The 16,621-nt window shown below is 43.1% G+C and overlaps 1 protein-coding gene across 6 annotated transcripts in view; it reads left to right on the forward strand.

Moving 5' to 3' along the window:
* Positions 1 to 16,621, forward strand: part of SLC35A5 (solute carrier family 35 member A5) — a 70,497-nt gene that overhangs the window by 27,405 nt on the left and 26,471 nt on the right. The gene's annotated exons all lie outside the window — the stretch shown is intronic.

The following is a 16,621-nucleotide window of genomic DNA, read 5'->3' on the forward strand; positions in this document are numbered from 1 at the left end:
CAAAAATTTTCGTCCAGTTAGGCTGCGTGCACTCCCGCGGGTCGCGCGCTCCCTCGCGGGCCAAGCCTTTCATTAAAGATCATTATAGATCCCTTTCATTGATCGGACCCCCCTGGAGAAAGGCCGACAGAGTCTCTTCAGACGCTGCGACTTTTCTGAGCTAAAAAAGTTCCTCGTCTTCTTTCTTCTTCCTGGGAGCGAAATCGATCGCTCCCAGGACTTTTCGACTGTGGCCATCTTGTGGCCAAATAGTAAAACTACACCCCAAACCACATTTTATTAAATAAATAAATACATGTTTAAACATTTAAAATCCCCTGTTTACCTCCCACACCAAAAAATACCCACATAAAAGTTTTAATAAAAAAATTAAAATAAAAAATTACAATAATAAAAATAAAAAAAAAAATACAAATAGTTACCTAAGGGTCTGAACTTTTTAAATATTCATGTCAAAGGAGTATATCAATATGATTTATTAAATTATGGGCTTCTAAATAGTGATGGATGCAAATTGAAAAAATGCACCTTTATTTCCAAATTAAATATCGGCGCCATACATTGTGATAGGGACATAATTTAAATGGTGTAATAAGCGGGAGAAATTGGTAAATAAAGTACATAGGTTTTAATTATGGTGGCATGTATTAATTTCAAACTATAATGGCCAAAAGCTGAGCAATAATGATTTTTTTCCATCTCTTTCTTAATATTCATGTTAAAATGGATGTAGAATAAATCAATTCTCAGCAAAATGTATCACCCACAGAAAGCCTAATTGGTGGCGGAAAAAACAAGATATAGATCAATTCATTGTGATGAGTAGTGCTAAAGTTATTGGCAAATAATGGGAGGTAAAAGTTGCTCAGATGTAAAAGAAATCTCAACCCTGTAGGCTGAAGTGGTTAAGCAAAAAAAAAAAATGGGCAGTTGATAGCAGAGCATCCACCTCTTGTTAGTTGCTACCATAGACCAGGCATGTGCATGCAGTCAGCTACAATTATTTGGCTTGGTCAATGGGGTGGTACCTGTCCTCTGCATCAACATTTGAGCTGCCAGCTGGATGTTATATGCCACAGTATTCCATTAACCAGCCTGGCGGTATGGACGAGCTCAGCTCGTCCATCACCGCCGGAGGCTGCCGCTCAGGCCCTGCTGGGCCGATTTTCTTCAAATAAAGAGCAGCAGACGCAGCCGGCACTTTGCCAGCCGCGTGTGCTGCCTGATCGCCGCCGCTCTGCGGCGATCCGCCGCGAGCAGCGGCGAAAGAGGGTCCCCCCAGTCGCCTGAGCCCAGCGTAGCCGGAACAAAAAGTTCCGGCCAGCGCTAAGGGCTGGATCGGAGGCAGCTGACGTCAGGACGTCGGCTGACGTCCATGACGTCACTCCGCTCGTCGCTATGGCGACGATCTAAGCAAAACAAGGAAGGCCGCTCATTGCGGCCTTCCTTGTTTATTCTGGGCGCCGGAGGCGATCGGAAGAACGCCTCCGGAGCGCCCTCTAGTGGGCTTTCATGCAGCCAACTTTCAGTTGGCTGCATGAAATATTTTTTTTTTTTTTTTTTAAAAACCCTCCCGCAGCCTCCCTGGTGATCTTATCAGAACGCCAGGGTGGTTAAGTAAGTGTGTGTAAATCATGGACACGTGTGCTTACAAATAAAGTTGATCAACAACATGTTAATGTTTTGATTTTGAGGCCCCCTGCACCCTGCAAATCCGATTTGCGATTCTGATTTTCCCTGGAAAAACGAAAAGAAAAATGGAGGATGCAGTACCGATTAAAAATCGGAATCCCATGTAAAATTGCGTCACAATTGCAAATCAGAATTGTGATTGCATGTAGTGTGCAAGAGCCCTCCTGCAGATTTCAGGAAAATCATATTGAGCCTGGAATTCAGGCTTATTCAGTAGGTGGTTTATTAGATTGGCTCAACTACAGACTGCTTACAATTGCATGCAATCTAGAAATGTTATCATCCCATTAGGCATCTCTAGACAAAAATGCTGTCTTTAGTTGCAACAACCATATAAAGCCCCTATTTCAGCCATCCATATGTATTAATCCTATATTTTGTGATTGTAGCTCTGTTTTAGAGCAGAGTTTATTAACCTCCCTGGCGGTATGATTCGTGCGGCTGCGCGGCCGCGGGAGGGTTTTTTTTTACTTTTTTTTTTTTTTTAGACTAGCGCTAGCTACATGCTTCCCCCCTCCCTGCGGCGTCCCCCCATAGCCGCAGATCGCCGCCAGCGCCGCTTGCCCATAAGGAAATCCCGTTCTGAACGCATCTGCGTCGGCGATCGCAACTAACACGCAGCTAGCAAAGTGCTAGCTGCGTGTTTAAAAAAAAAATTATGCAAATCGGCCCAGCAGGGCCTGAGGAATCCTCTGTGGCGGCTTACCCCGTGTCCAGCATGGGGTTACCGCTAAGGAGGTTAAAGGACAAGTATAACAAGAGGAATATAGAGGCTGCCAGATTTATTTCCTCTTAAACAATACCGGTTGCCTGGCAGCCCTGCTGATCCTCTGTCTCTCATACTTTTAGCCATGGACCCTGAACAAGCATGCAGCATATCAGGTGTTTCTGACATTGTCTAATCTGACAAGATTAGCTGCATGCTTGTTTCTGGTGGTAGTCGGACACTTCTGTAGCCACATAGATCAGCAGGGCTGCCAGGCAACTGGTATTGTTTAAAAGGAAATAAATATGGCAGCCTCCCTATTTCTCTCATTACAGTTGTCCTTTAAGAAACCTAAAATGAATCAGCTTTGAGTGGAACATAGAGCACTGGAAGTATTGGGAAAATAAGTGGCACCAACAATAAACAGTGCTGTGCTTAGACCTTTTGGAGAGGTTTTGCCTACTTCTTTGCAGATATCAACAAGTTTTATGCACTTAATTCCCTCTCACTGCTGCAGGGAACACGTTTCATGCTGATATAACATTAATTTACTGAGCTCCCATTCAGGGTGGCCAACCAAATTTTAGAATTTTTCACAAAAGCCTAAAAAAAAATATCTGGACATCCAAAATTTTTGATGGACGGGGAGAGTTGTGAGTGGGGCTAAACTGTGGGCATGGTCACAAATATTACATTTTTTTTTTTTTTTTTAAGCCAAATGATCATTTCTTACCTATTTGGAAAACCCTTCCAAACCTCTATGTATATTAACCACTTAAGCCCAACTGGATGAGATTTCTCGTCCAGTTGGGCTGCGCGCACTCTTGCGGGACCCCCCCCCCCCCCCGTGCGCGCCCCCGCTGCTGGCCGCTAGCCCACCGATCAGTGAAAGGGATTATAAATCCCCCTTCGCTGATCGGACCCCCCCCCCCCCCCCCCCGGAGAAAAGCCGACAGCGTCTCTTCAGACGCTGCGGCTTTTCTGAGCTCTGGTTTCCTTTCTTCTGCCTGGGAGCGAGATCGATCGCTCCCAGGACTTTTTGATTCTGGCCATCTTGTGGCCAAATAGCAAATTACACCTTAAAAAAAAAAAAGTTTTAAGAATAAACCTATAAATATATTAAAAAAAACCCTGTATACCTCCCACACCAAAAAATACCCACATACAAGTTTAAATTAAAAAAAAAAAAAAAAAAAAAAAAAAAAAAAATTACAATAATAAAAAAAAAACAAAACAAAACATAAATAGTTACCTAAGGGTCTGAACTTTTTAAATATTCATGTCAAAGGAGTATATCAATATGATTTAATAAATTATGGGCTTCTAAACAGTGATGGACGCAAAACGGAAAAAATGCACCTTTATTTCCAAATAAAATATTGTCGCCATACATTGTGATAGGGACATAATTTTAACGGTGAAATACCCGGGGCATATGGGCAAATACAATACGTGAGTTTTAATTATGGAGGCATGTATTATTTTAAAACTATAATGGCTGAAAACTGAGAAATAATGAATTTTTTCCATTTTTTTCTTATTCTTCCTGTTAAAATGCATTTACAGTAAAGTGGCTCTTAGCAAAATATACCACCCACAGAAAGCCTAATTCGTGGCGGAAAAAACAAGATATAGATCAATTAATTGTGATGAGTAGTGATAAAGTTATTGGCAAATGAATGGGGGGTGAAAGTTGCTCGGATGTAAAAAAATTTCAACCCTTCGGGCTTAAGTGGTTAAACTTTATTAAGTCAGCATATATTCAGAGAGAAAAACATATACAACACAAATGTAGGAGGCCCAATGCACCCTCTGAGTAGTGGGAGACTGGGAAGATTCTCCTATCCGCATTAGCTATGAACATGTTTGCCATTAAACAGTGGAAATTAGTAGAGGTTGGATATACAAAAATGTTCAGCACTTAAAGCGGACCTAAACTCAGAACTTCGTCTCTGCTTGAAAGAGAAGCAGCAGCATAATACATTTTAAAGAAAAACACTTCTTAGAGTGCCCGATTGTGCCCCCAGGCATATGTAGCGCGGTGGTGCTTCTATCGCTCATCAGTTACGAGTTCGTGGCATCAAGATTCCTCTGTTAATTGTCAGCCGCAGTCTTACTCATCTGTGCAGTAGTACTGCGCAGGCGCAGAACGCTTCCGGAGATGAGAGCGGCGCTTTTTTTTTGTTTTGTTTTTTTTGTTTTTTGTTTTGTTTTTTGCCACCAATTAGGCTTTCTTTGGGTGGTACATTTTGCTAAGAATTATTTTATTCTAAATGCATTTTAACAGGAGGAATATTTGTAGAAATGCACTTGCTGTCCAAATTAAATAGTGACGTGCCCTGGCTGTAGGAACACCACTCCTGAAGCAAGAAGAAAGTCAGCCGCACCGTCAAATGTAATGCTCTTTTGGAAATTGATTGTAGCTCTGTCATCTTTACAGCATGACGTTTCGGAGTAGCAACTCCTTTTTCAAATGCATGACAGGTTTGACAATACGTATACAAACATAGCTCTTTTTATACCCACCAACCCTTCCATTCAGCCAATAGGCTTGTTCCAGCCTCACCACCAATCACAATCTCTGCTACTATGCGGACCTGATGGGAAACTGGTTGCTTATATGGTGAGCCAATCGCCTGTGTAGGAAAACATCACGTGGTCGGAGGGGGAAGGAGAGCCGGGAGTGGGCGCCTCCGCTCGTCATTGCGGAACACGCCCCCTCCACCCGTCATGCCCTCGTCTCCGCCTACAGGTACTCGGACCTGATGGGAGACAGGGCTCGGATGCATCTCCACTGGCGTATTACCAGTGGGTGTACGATGTCCCACAGATCCGCCCACCAGAGGGAAGGCCACTAGCGAGCGGACCAACCGCGGCCACCCACAACTCCGCGCTACCATGGAAACCCGCCGGCGCCCACCACTGTAAACAGTAGTAGCGTCTAGTCGGGCCATGGAGCGCCGAGTGTAGGGCGACACGCGATCGTCCCCCCGCACCACTCAGTGTCGACTGCGCAGCCAGTCCTCCAGCCCAAACCACACCGTAGGCACACACCGTACGGCCGCAGAACGCGTTAACGCGTCTGCCGTCCATCCGGCGCCCGCACAACGCCGCAGCAGAGCCAGTGAGGCAGACCATCTACAGAGCGACAGGTGGTCGAGGACACCCCCCTAGTGAGCAGCCTGGGAGCATCAATGGCCCGCTGAACACATTGTGTTCAGTGGATGATATGACCAGCATCCTGACAGGCGGCTTGAAATGGCTCTGCTCCCATCCACCGATCATCTGCAACAAACCGAGATAAACAGTAACAATTAGTGGAAAATACAGATCATAAAAAAGGCAATAAATCATACTCTTTGTTCATACCTCGTGGTTCCATTGTGTCCAGTGTCCTGATCCAATATGCTTCCCGCAGTAATAACTGTTTATATCTGTCCCCTCCTCTCTTAAGGGGGGGTAGAGCCTCAATAACTTGACATCTCAGCTGACTAATATTATGGTTAAACTCGTCAAAGTGATGGGACACTGCCTGTTCTTTTAATCTTTTGCGGATAGCATGCTTATGCGAGGACAGACACACCTTCAATTTCGTGGTTGTCTGCCCCACATAAGCAAGCCCGCAAGGACACTTTAACACATATACAACATATTGGGAATCACAAGTGTGACAACCCTTAATTTCATACTTTTTACCCGTATATGGATGTGTTACTACAGGGCTCTTGGTAATCAGATTACAATGGACACAGTTGAGGCAAGGATATGTGCCTCGTCTAGTACTTTCTGGTGGTCTCAAAAGTGTCCTCATCTCAGCATGAGTGAGGCGAACTCGTAGTGTGGGTGGTCTCTTATATGATAGGAGTGGAGCGTTTTGGAACTCAGTAATCGAGGAGAAGGACCGCGCCAGCATAGACCAGTGTTTTTTAATTATCTTCCCGATATTATTACTGTATACATTATATTGGGATACAAAAGGTATCCGGCTGGCGCGATTCCCACACCCCGTCCGCCGAGCCCCTCTACGCTCCACCACTTCCTGTTGTGCCTTCTCCACTAATGATGGAGGGTACTGTCTCTCTAAGAACTTCTTGGTCATTTCTTCAAACCTCCTCAATTTTGTCTCCTCATCACTGACTATACGATCAACCCTCTGGAACTGACTTTTTGGAATAGACTGTATAGTGTTCAGTGGATAAAAGCTATTGTATGCCAACACCGCATTGAGATCAGTCGGTTTGACCTATAAATCGGTACTCCATTTACCATCTCGTAGTAGTACCATCGTATCTAGATAGTTAATTTGTCTATGATCGCAATGCGATGTCAGACAGATAGCTCCACACTGAACGTGAACTTGGTTAATAAATTCATCAAGGGTCGAACGTGGCCCCTCCCACACGCAGAAAACATCATCAATATATCGCAGCCATATAGTTGCAAATTTTTGAAAAAGAGCAATGTTATATATAAAAGTTTCCTCATATGTATTCATGAAGATGTTTGCGTAGGAAGGGGCCACGTTCGACCCCATAGCTGTGCCACGGACCTGTAAGTAAAATTTTTGTCAAAATCAAAATAGTTAGACCTCAAAACCAGTTGTAAAAGTTGCACTAGAAAACCAACCTGCTGAGCAGTAAAGTCTGAACATGTTTTCAAGGTATGTTGAACAGCCTCCACACCCCCATCATGTGGGATGGAGGTGTAGAGGCTCTCCACATCCAAGGTCACCAGCAATGAGTCAGAAGCAATATTCTGTAATTTGGAAATAGTCTCAATAAACATACCGGTATCTCTCACAAATGACTTTTGAGAGACCACATACGGTCTCAGGTGATAATCTAAATATTTGGCCAAAGGTGATAATACAGAATCTATCCCTGACACTATTGGTCTTCGAGAGGGCTGTTTTAACCTTTTGTGTATTTTGGGACAAAGGTATAATAAAAGCAAATTTAATCCTCCCTCTTGTCAAGTGATAGACATGTTCATGAAACAAGTTCAAGGGGATATTGACAAACTGCTGAGGTCCACGCAAGGAGACTTTAAGGTCACACATAATTTGACCAAAATAGAAAGGGAAGCTTTGAAGGGACTTATGGAAGAAACCACTATAATAATCAAGCCAGCTGACAAAGGGGGTGCAGTGGTAGTAATAGATGTGGACGACTATAAAATGGAAGCGTTGCGACAACTTTCAGATGAATCTACATATCTACAGCTGCCCTGCGACCCCCTTAGGGAGATACAGAAGAAGATTGGTTTACTCTTAGCTCAAGCAATCAACAATAAGATTATTGATGAGAAATTGGCCAGGTTCCTTGTATTAGAATATCTACACACCCCTATATTATACCTTTGTCCCAAAATACACAAAAGGTTAAAACAGCCCCCTGGAAGACCAATAGTGTCAGGGATAGATTCTGTATTATCACCTTTGGCCAAATATTTAGATTATCACCTGAGACCGTATGTGGTCTCTCAAAAGTCATATGTGAGAGATACCGGTATGTTTGAGACTATTTCCAAATGAGGGCTGGTGCACACCAAAACCCGCTAGCAGATCCGCAAAACGCTAGCAGATTTTTAAACGCTTTTTTTTATTTTTATGAGGCGTTTTGCTAGCGTTTTGCGGATTGCTGCTGCGGTTTTCAGTATAGTAGATTTCATATATTGTTACAGTAAAGCTGTTACTGAACAGCTTCTGTAACAAAAACGCCGGCAAAACCGCTCTGAACTGCCGTTTTTCAGAGCGGTTTGCGTTTTTCCTATACTTAACATTGAGGCAGAAACGCACCCGCAATCCAAAAAATGCCTCACCCAGGCATTTTTCGTTTCTGCAAAACGCCTCCCGCTCTGGTGTGCACCACCCCATTGAGATACATTGACCAAGCAGATCCGCAGCCGCAAGCGGATCTGAAAACGCCCAAAAAGCCGCTCGGTGTGCACCAGCCCTTACAGAATATTTCTTCTGACTCATTGCTGTTGACCTTGGATGTGGAGAGCCTCTACACCTCCATCCCACATGATGGGGGTGTGGAGGCTGTCCAACATAGCTTGGAAACATGTTCCGATTTTACTGCTCAGCAGGTTGGTTTTCTAGTGCAACTTTTACAACTGGTTTTGAGGTTTATTTTGCTTTTGACGAAAAATTTTACTTACAGGTCCGTGGCACAGCTATGGGGTCTATCGTGGCCCCTTCCTACGCAAACATCTTCATGAATACATATGAGAGGAAACTGTTATATATAACGATGCTCTTTTTTAAAAAATTTGCAACTATATGGCTGCGATATATTGATGTTTTCTGCGTGTGGGAGGGGCCACGTTCGACCCTTGATGAATTTATTAACCAAGTTCACGTTCAGTGTGGAGCTATCCGTCTGACATCGCATTGCGATCATAGACAAATTAACTATCTAGATACGATGGTACTACTACGAGATGGTAAATTGAGTACCGATTTATAGGTCAAACCGACTGATCGCAATGCGGTGTTGGCATACAATAGCTTTCATCCACTGAACACTATACAGTCTATTCCAAAAAGTCAGTTCCAGAGGGTTGATCGTATAGTCAGTGATGAGGAGACAAAATTGAGGAGGTTTGAAGAAATGACCAAGAAGTTCTTAGAGAGACAGTACCCTCCATCATTAGTGGAGAAGGCACAACAGGAAGTGGTGGAGCGTAGAGGGGCTCGGTGGACGGGGTGTGGGAATCGCGCCAGCCGGATACCTTTTGTACCCCAATATAATGTATACAGTAATAATATCGGGAAGATAATTAAAAAACACTGGTCTATGCTGACGCGGTCGTCCTTCTCGATTACTGAGTTCCAAAACGCTCCACTCCTATCATATAAGAGACCACCCACACTACGAGATCGCCTCACTCATGCTGAGATGAGGACACTTTTGAGACCACCAGAAAGTACTAGACGAGGCACATATCCTTGCCTCAACTGTGTCCATTGTAATCTGATTACCAAGAGCCCTGTAGTAACACATCCATATACGGGTAAAAAGTATGAAATTAAGGGTTGTCACACTTGTGATTCCCAATATGTTGTATATGTGTTAAAGTGTCCTTGCGGGCTTGCTTATGTGGGGCAGACAACCACGAAATTGAAGGTGTGTCTGTCCTCGCATAAGCATGCTATCCGCAAAAGATTAAAAGAACAGGCAGTGTCCCATCACTTTGACGAGTTTAACCATAATATTAGTCAGCTGAGATGTCAAGTTATTGAGGCTCTACCCCCCCCCCCCCCCTTAAGAGAGGAGGGGACAGATATAAACAGTTATTACTGCGGGAAGCATATTGGATCAGGACACTGGACGCAATGGAACCACGAGGTATGAACAAAGAGTATGATTTATTGCCTTTTTTATGATCTGTATTTTCCACTAATTGTTGCTGTTTATCTCTGTTTGTTGCAGATGATCGGCGGATGGGAACAGAGCCTTGTCAAGCCGCCTGTCAGGATGCTGGTCATATCATCCTCTGAACACAATGTGTTCAGCGGGCCATTGATGCTCCCAGGCTGCTCACTAGGGGGGTGTCCTCGACCACCTGTCACTCAGTAGATGGTCTTCCTCTCTGGCTCTGCTGTGGCGTTGTGCGGGCGCCGGATGGACGGCAGACGCGTTAACGTGTTCTGCGGCCATCCGGTGTGTGCCTACGGTGTGGTTTGGGCTGGAGGACTGGCTGCGCAGGTGACGCTGAGTGGTGCGGGGGGACGATCGCGTGTCGCCCTACACTCGGCGCTCCATGGCCCGACTAGACGCTACTACTGTTTACAGTGGTGGGCGCCGACGGGTTTCCATGGTAGCGCGGAGTTGTGGGTGGTGACGGTTGGTCCGCTCGCAAGTGGCCTTCCCTCTGGTGGGCGGATTTGTCGGACATCGTACACCCACTGGTAATACGCCAGTGGAGATGCATCCGAGCACTGTCTCCCATCAGGCCCGAGTACCTGTAGGCGGAGACGAGGGCATGACGGGCGGCGGGGGGGCGTGTTCCGCAATGACGAGTGGAAGCGCCCACTCCCGGCTCTCCTTCCCCCTCCGAACACGTGATGTTTTCCTACACAGGTGATTGGCTCACCATATAAGCAACCAGTTTCCCATCAGGTCCGCATAGTAGCGGAGATTGTGATTGGTGGTGAGGCTGGAACAAGCCTATTGGCTGAATGGAAGGGTTGGTGGGTATAAAAAGAGCTATGTTTGTATACGTATTGTCAAACCTGTCATGCATTTGAAAAAGGAGTTGCTACTCCGAAACGTCATGCTGTAAAGATGACAGAGCTACAATAAATTTCCAAAAGAGCATTACGTTTGATGGTGCCGGCTGACTTTCTTCTTGCATTTTAACAGGAATAATAAGGGAAAAAAATCATTTTCTCAGTTTTCGGCCATTATAGTTTTAAAATAAAACTTCTGCTGTGGATAAAATCCACACATTTTATTTTCCCATTTATCCTGGTTATTGCAACGTTCAAAATATTCTCTAGTACAATGTATGGCGCAAATATTTTATTTAGAAATAAAGGTGCATTTTTTTCAGTTTTGCATTCATCACTAATTGCAAGCCCATATAGGCTAAAGGTAATAAGGTATATAGTAAAATACCTTCACAACATACATATTAAAAAGTTTAGTCCCTAAGGTAACGATTTATGTATTTTTTTTTTAAACTTTAATTATTTTTTTTAAACGTGTTTTTATTTTTTTTTAGTTAATGAACAGGGTGGGGAGTCAATCAGTTTTTATTTAGTGTGTATTGTGTTTTTTTTTTTTTTTTTCCATTTCTACTTTACTTTTTGGCCAATAGGTGGTGCTAAGCACTCTCCTGGAAGATACCAGGGAGTGTGTTTTTTTTTTTTTTTTTTTTTTTTGTACATTTCGGTTCATGAATCAAATACCTCCTGATTGGAGGCATCTTGATTCATTTGCAGGGAATTGTTTGGCTTGTGGGAACACTCCTTCCTCTTCAGCAATCAATCCCCTGTAATAGCGGCAGGGAACGAGCCGCTTGCACGCGGATATGCGTGCACAAGGTCAGCAACACTGCTGGACGGATATATTCATCCAGATTGCTTTTGAGTGGCGATTTTTTTAGACAAATATATCTGTCCATAAGTTAAGGAGTTAAAAGGTGCTCTCTGCAAAGCAGCGCTCTGCTTAGGAAATGGTGAACCGTCATAGCAGATTTTAAGTATTGAAAAACAATAGGGAGCCGTGTAAGTAAAGTACTTACTAGTGAAAAATATAAAGGCGAATACAACCAGCTGAGCAGCATGTGGAGCCCTTGGTCGGCCCCATGTGTATCACACTGGTTTCTTCAAAGGCTGCCAGCTATCTCTCCAAACCTGTAAATGGCAGCGGGGATTGACACAGTATTATGATGTGGCCACTTTATAAAGCTAACAAGGGTGCATCAAGCATGTAGTGCGTCCTCGCTGTTGCATGTATAAGCATCGGGGAGAAGGAGAATATCCTCTTCTACCACTATCCTGCACCCTTTTTTAACAGGCACCTTTTTCACATGTACGCAGCACTCTTGCTCATTGCTGTATGCATCTTACTGCTAGTGTTAATTCAGTAACCTTTCAAGAAGTCTAGCTATTGTCTAATATGACCGAACTTAGTTTTGCAAAGCTTTTGCAACCTAGCAGTGATCAATGTTTTAATAAATCCATGTGTAATAAATCTAGACTCTCCCTGTTCAGTCCAGTTTGTAAACTCATTACCAGCCTGTTTCTATACCTGTTTTTATACCTACCTGCTGTCACCTACACATACTTCTCCACTGCATACGTCCCTTCTACGCCCTCAGGTCAACTGTTTTCTCCAAATAATGCTTTGTTCTGCACCATAAGGCCACTGCATTTGCTCAGCTTGTACTCAAGTCAACCATTTTTCTGTGTTTTGTTTTAGGTAAATGTTGGGGGGCAGCTTATAATCGAGTATATACGGTAGTTTATTAGGGTCTATTAATTAATTAGGTGTGTTAAGGTTTTGTAAATATGTAAATAGGTTTGCAGGTAGTGTAGTATGTAGTGTTTGCAGGTAGTGTATGTAGAGTAAGTAGCTAGTGTAGATATTAATTTTCTGTTCGGTAGGGTATGTAGGTATATCTGTTCTGTTAGTGATTAATTTATTAGGATGGTTTTATTTCATTAATTAGTATTCTATTTATAGGCTTGTGTAAATGAATGTATTAGAAGTTTCATAAGCAGTTTAAGTAGGAGTACCCTTAGTAACATCAGTATGCACTTTCTACTAGGGTAAGTAGGTATGTATTATTGGTAGTGAAAGTAGGAGCATATTCTTGGGTAATGTAATTAATTGCATATTTTTAGGTAGTGTAAGTAAATATTATTAGGAAGTATTATATGGCATGTATAATTTGTAATATTTTTTCCATAAAGACAATTAGTGTTATTTGTTTAGGGCTATTAGATCCTGATGTACAGATTTTATTATGCAATGTAAGTACATACTATAAGTAAAGCTAACCATACACTGATTGATTATGGTCCAAAATGCCAAGCTGATTGCATTTCAGTCGCAAAAGGATCAAATGATGCATTCCTACAAAGCAAGCCTAACTAGTTACTGCAGTGTGCAGTATATCTACGCCCTGCAGGACTTCAGCTGAAGTACCAGGGACGTAGATATTAGTCTGGCGCTGTTCGCAATCTCCTGCGAGCATTCTCGTCGCTTCCCATTAGTACGGAGATCGGTGAATGGGAACTGTGATCTAAATGCCTATGTCAATGATTGTCGGCATCAGTGAGAAGCCTGCAATCCTTGACAAAAACGATAGTAACACATACACACATTATTTCCTTTGTGTACTGTTCAGAACACATATGAATCACCCGGGAGAGAAGGGTTATTAAGGGTTAGGGACATCTAGAGGCCAAATAGTAAATTAATTTAATAATAATCTGTATTATCTAATACCTAGGTTCTCAACTTGTGGTACGCGTACCCCAGGGGGTACTTCTGATGGTTCCAAGGGGTACTCAGACTTGATATACTTAACAAACAATAACAAATGTAGAGTTTTGGGAAATAATGTATCTTATTTAAACAACACCAAATTAGTGTTTTAGCTAATTAAAAGCAATAGTAAATGCTTGGAAATTGTTTAGAATCAATTATCATGTAATGGGATTAAATATATATTTGTGAAGGGGTACTTGAGAAAATGTTTACTATGCTAGGGGGTAGTTCGTGAGTGCAGAGTTTTTTAAAAGGGGTACATACCAATAAAATGTTGAGAAACCCTGATCTAATACATAAATCGTCCATTAAAATTAACGCCTTACCTTTCCCGCTCTCCCATAGTTGCCAAAATAAAACATTTGCATATGTTAGAAAAAAAAAATGTAAATAGTTACATTAGGGACTGAACTTTTTTTTCATATGTATGTTAAGGGTTATTTTTGCAAATATAGGCTTGTAATTAGTGATGAACGTAAAACGATAAACAAACCCCTTTATTTCCAAATAAATTGTCACCATACATTGTACTGGGGAAATATTTTAGATGATGTATTAATGGGGACAAATGGGCAAATAAAATGTATTTATCCACAACAGAACGTTTTATTTTAAATCTATAATGGCCGAAAACTGAGAAATGATGAACTTTTTCTATTTTTGTTTCTTATTATTCCCGATAAAAATGCATGTAGAATTAAATAATTCTTGATAAAATGTACTACCCAAAGAAAACCTAACTGGTGGCGAAAAAAAACCCCCCAAGATACAGATAATTTTGTTGTGATAAGTAGCGATTGTTATTTGCAAATAAAAGGGCAGGCGCGCTGGTCCTTAAGGGGAAAAAAAAAACCCTTAGTGGTTAACTAGTTAATTTTGCTAGATTTCCTCATAAATCTATTGAACAGCAATCAAACTGCAAGGGTTGTACTACTAAACGCAGTGCAACGCTATGGGCCATCCATCCACCATGGCCTGCCCCCATAGTGCAGAGATTTAGTGATTAAATCTCCCCGGAATTGGTCAGCAAATTCAATGTGTGTATGGCCAGCTTTAGTGTAAGTACATATAAGGTGATGCAAGTATAAATTATTAGGTAGTGTTATTGGGTATGTGTGATTAGAAACATTTTAATAAGTACTATAATTTTGTTATTAAGTAGGGCTATTACATTTCCTTTATCTAGGCACTTGTTTGTTTGATTGCGATATTGGGTACTTATTAATACATTTTTAAAATGTAACTGTTCTTATTATTGCCAAAAAAAATTGGCACAAAAGCAGTTTTCAGTGAGAGAGACATGTGCACTGCTATGTGAGTGTGCCATCAGTTCTGTGCCTGATTCTGAAGGATTTAACTGTGACACAAATAGCAGACTGAGCTATGTTCAAAAAGGATCAGTGCCATGGAAGCAGCTGAAAACATAACATTACCTCAGAATGGTGTTGAAATGATAGCTATGCCCAGTCAAGTGTTGCAATGCAAGTCTATAAAGATGGGGTCCTGAGCAATCTGCCACCAGAAATGGAGTTCCCAAAATGGGTCTCCACCAATTCAGGAACTCCATTTATTCCAGCATTTACAGTTGTCTCTGGCATTAACAACAATGTTTATCAATAAGATGCTTAGTTCCCTTAACCCTTTCAGTGCCAACCATCTCTGGCCCTTGCAGACAAGACTTTTTGCTGGATTTTCGAACTGTGATTGCAGTGTTTGGCTTAAGGGGCCCATACACCTAACTATTTTCCTGCCTATATGCAGCAGATTCGATCACTGATCAAATCTGCTGTGAAATCGTTGCGCAAACGATTGATTTTCGCCCAAAATCAATAGTTTCCGTCGAGCCGTCCGTGCGGAAGATTTTGCTCGATCGCCGGCGGGTTGGGAGTGCGTCGATAGCGGCGTTCGAATGCCTGATGACCAACGCAATACAGCGGCAATACATGACCTGTTCCGCCTGCGCGTGTCCCCTGGTCACCGCTGCTCCGTATCCGCGCTGGGCTCCGAGTCCAGCAGGCTTCACTTCTTCCTGTCCCGGCTGGAAGTTTAAACAGTAGAGCGCCCTCTACTGTTTAAACTTCCCCGGACAGAAAGAAGTGAAGCCAGCCGGAGCCCAACGGAGAAGAAGACAGCAGTGACAGCGAGGAAACGCGCTGGCAGAGTAGGTAATGTATGCGGCGGGGGGGGGGGGGGGGGCAGCGGCAGCACCACCACCACAGATTGATCGGTTTCATGCTGAAATCGATTCACAATCTGTTTGCAGTAAAGGCAGCCATACGATCCCTCTCTGATCAGATTCAATCAGAGAGGGATCTATCTGTTGGTCGAATCTGATGGCAAATCGACCGGCGTATGGCCACCTTTACAGTGATCACAGGGTCAGGACCCCAAAAAAAAATCTTCTCCTGATGGGTGTACAGAGCTCAGCTGAGCGGACTGCAGGGACGCCGGAGCCGTAAGAGTGACGGGATCATGCTGCGGCGAGTAATTGCTCTGGTAGGGATAAAAGGCAGTAAACTGGGTGTAGATTTGAATTACCAAGGTCTGGAAGAGTTGGCATTAAAGGTCCTGATCCTTAACACACTTTGGGCTTGATTCACTAACCGGCGCTAAGTGGTAGCGCCGGAGTGAAAGGCCACTTAGTGCATGAAAAGTAGCTTTGCGCGCACTAATAGTCGCGCAAAGCTACATCGCGCCAAAAACATTGCACTGCACGCTAAGCGTGGTGTGACAAAAACAGGGCATATGGTGCCCCTGAAACGTTGTACCGTCGGGCGCACTGGTGCAACGTTGAAGGGGCACCATATGCCCCGTTTTTGTCGCACCACATGCGACGTTATTGGTGCATCGCGCAACATTTCGGCACACCGCGGGACCGCGCGCAGTGCGACGATTTCGCCGCACAAAGTAGTTTGCGCTGCAGTTTGGACGTCTTAACTTTTAAGACGTCCAAACTGCCATACCGCCGCTTTGTGAATCGAGCCCTTTAATGTAATCTCCCAATGCATTTACATTTCAAGTTCCACTTGAAATAACACCATCCCAAAGTGCTTGGATCTTAAAAAAAATCAACTTTCTTCGCAGTTTTACTCAAACTCAAAACAAGGAGGATATAATAAATTAGTCTGTACAGCATAGAACTCCGCTGACTAGAGCTATTGGTTGTCCCTGGACTTCCCCTTCCACTCGTTAGCCCCTTTTCAGTTAACTTTTCTCC

The sequence above is a fragment of the Hyperolius riggenbachi genome, chromosome 2, assembly GCF_040937935.1.
Source record: "Hyperolius riggenbachi isolate aHypRig1 chromosome 2, aHypRig1.pri, whole genome shotgun sequence".
Taxonomy (NCBI): Eukaryota; Metazoa; Chordata; class Amphibia; order Anura; family Hyperoliidae; genus Hyperolius; species Hyperolius riggenbachi.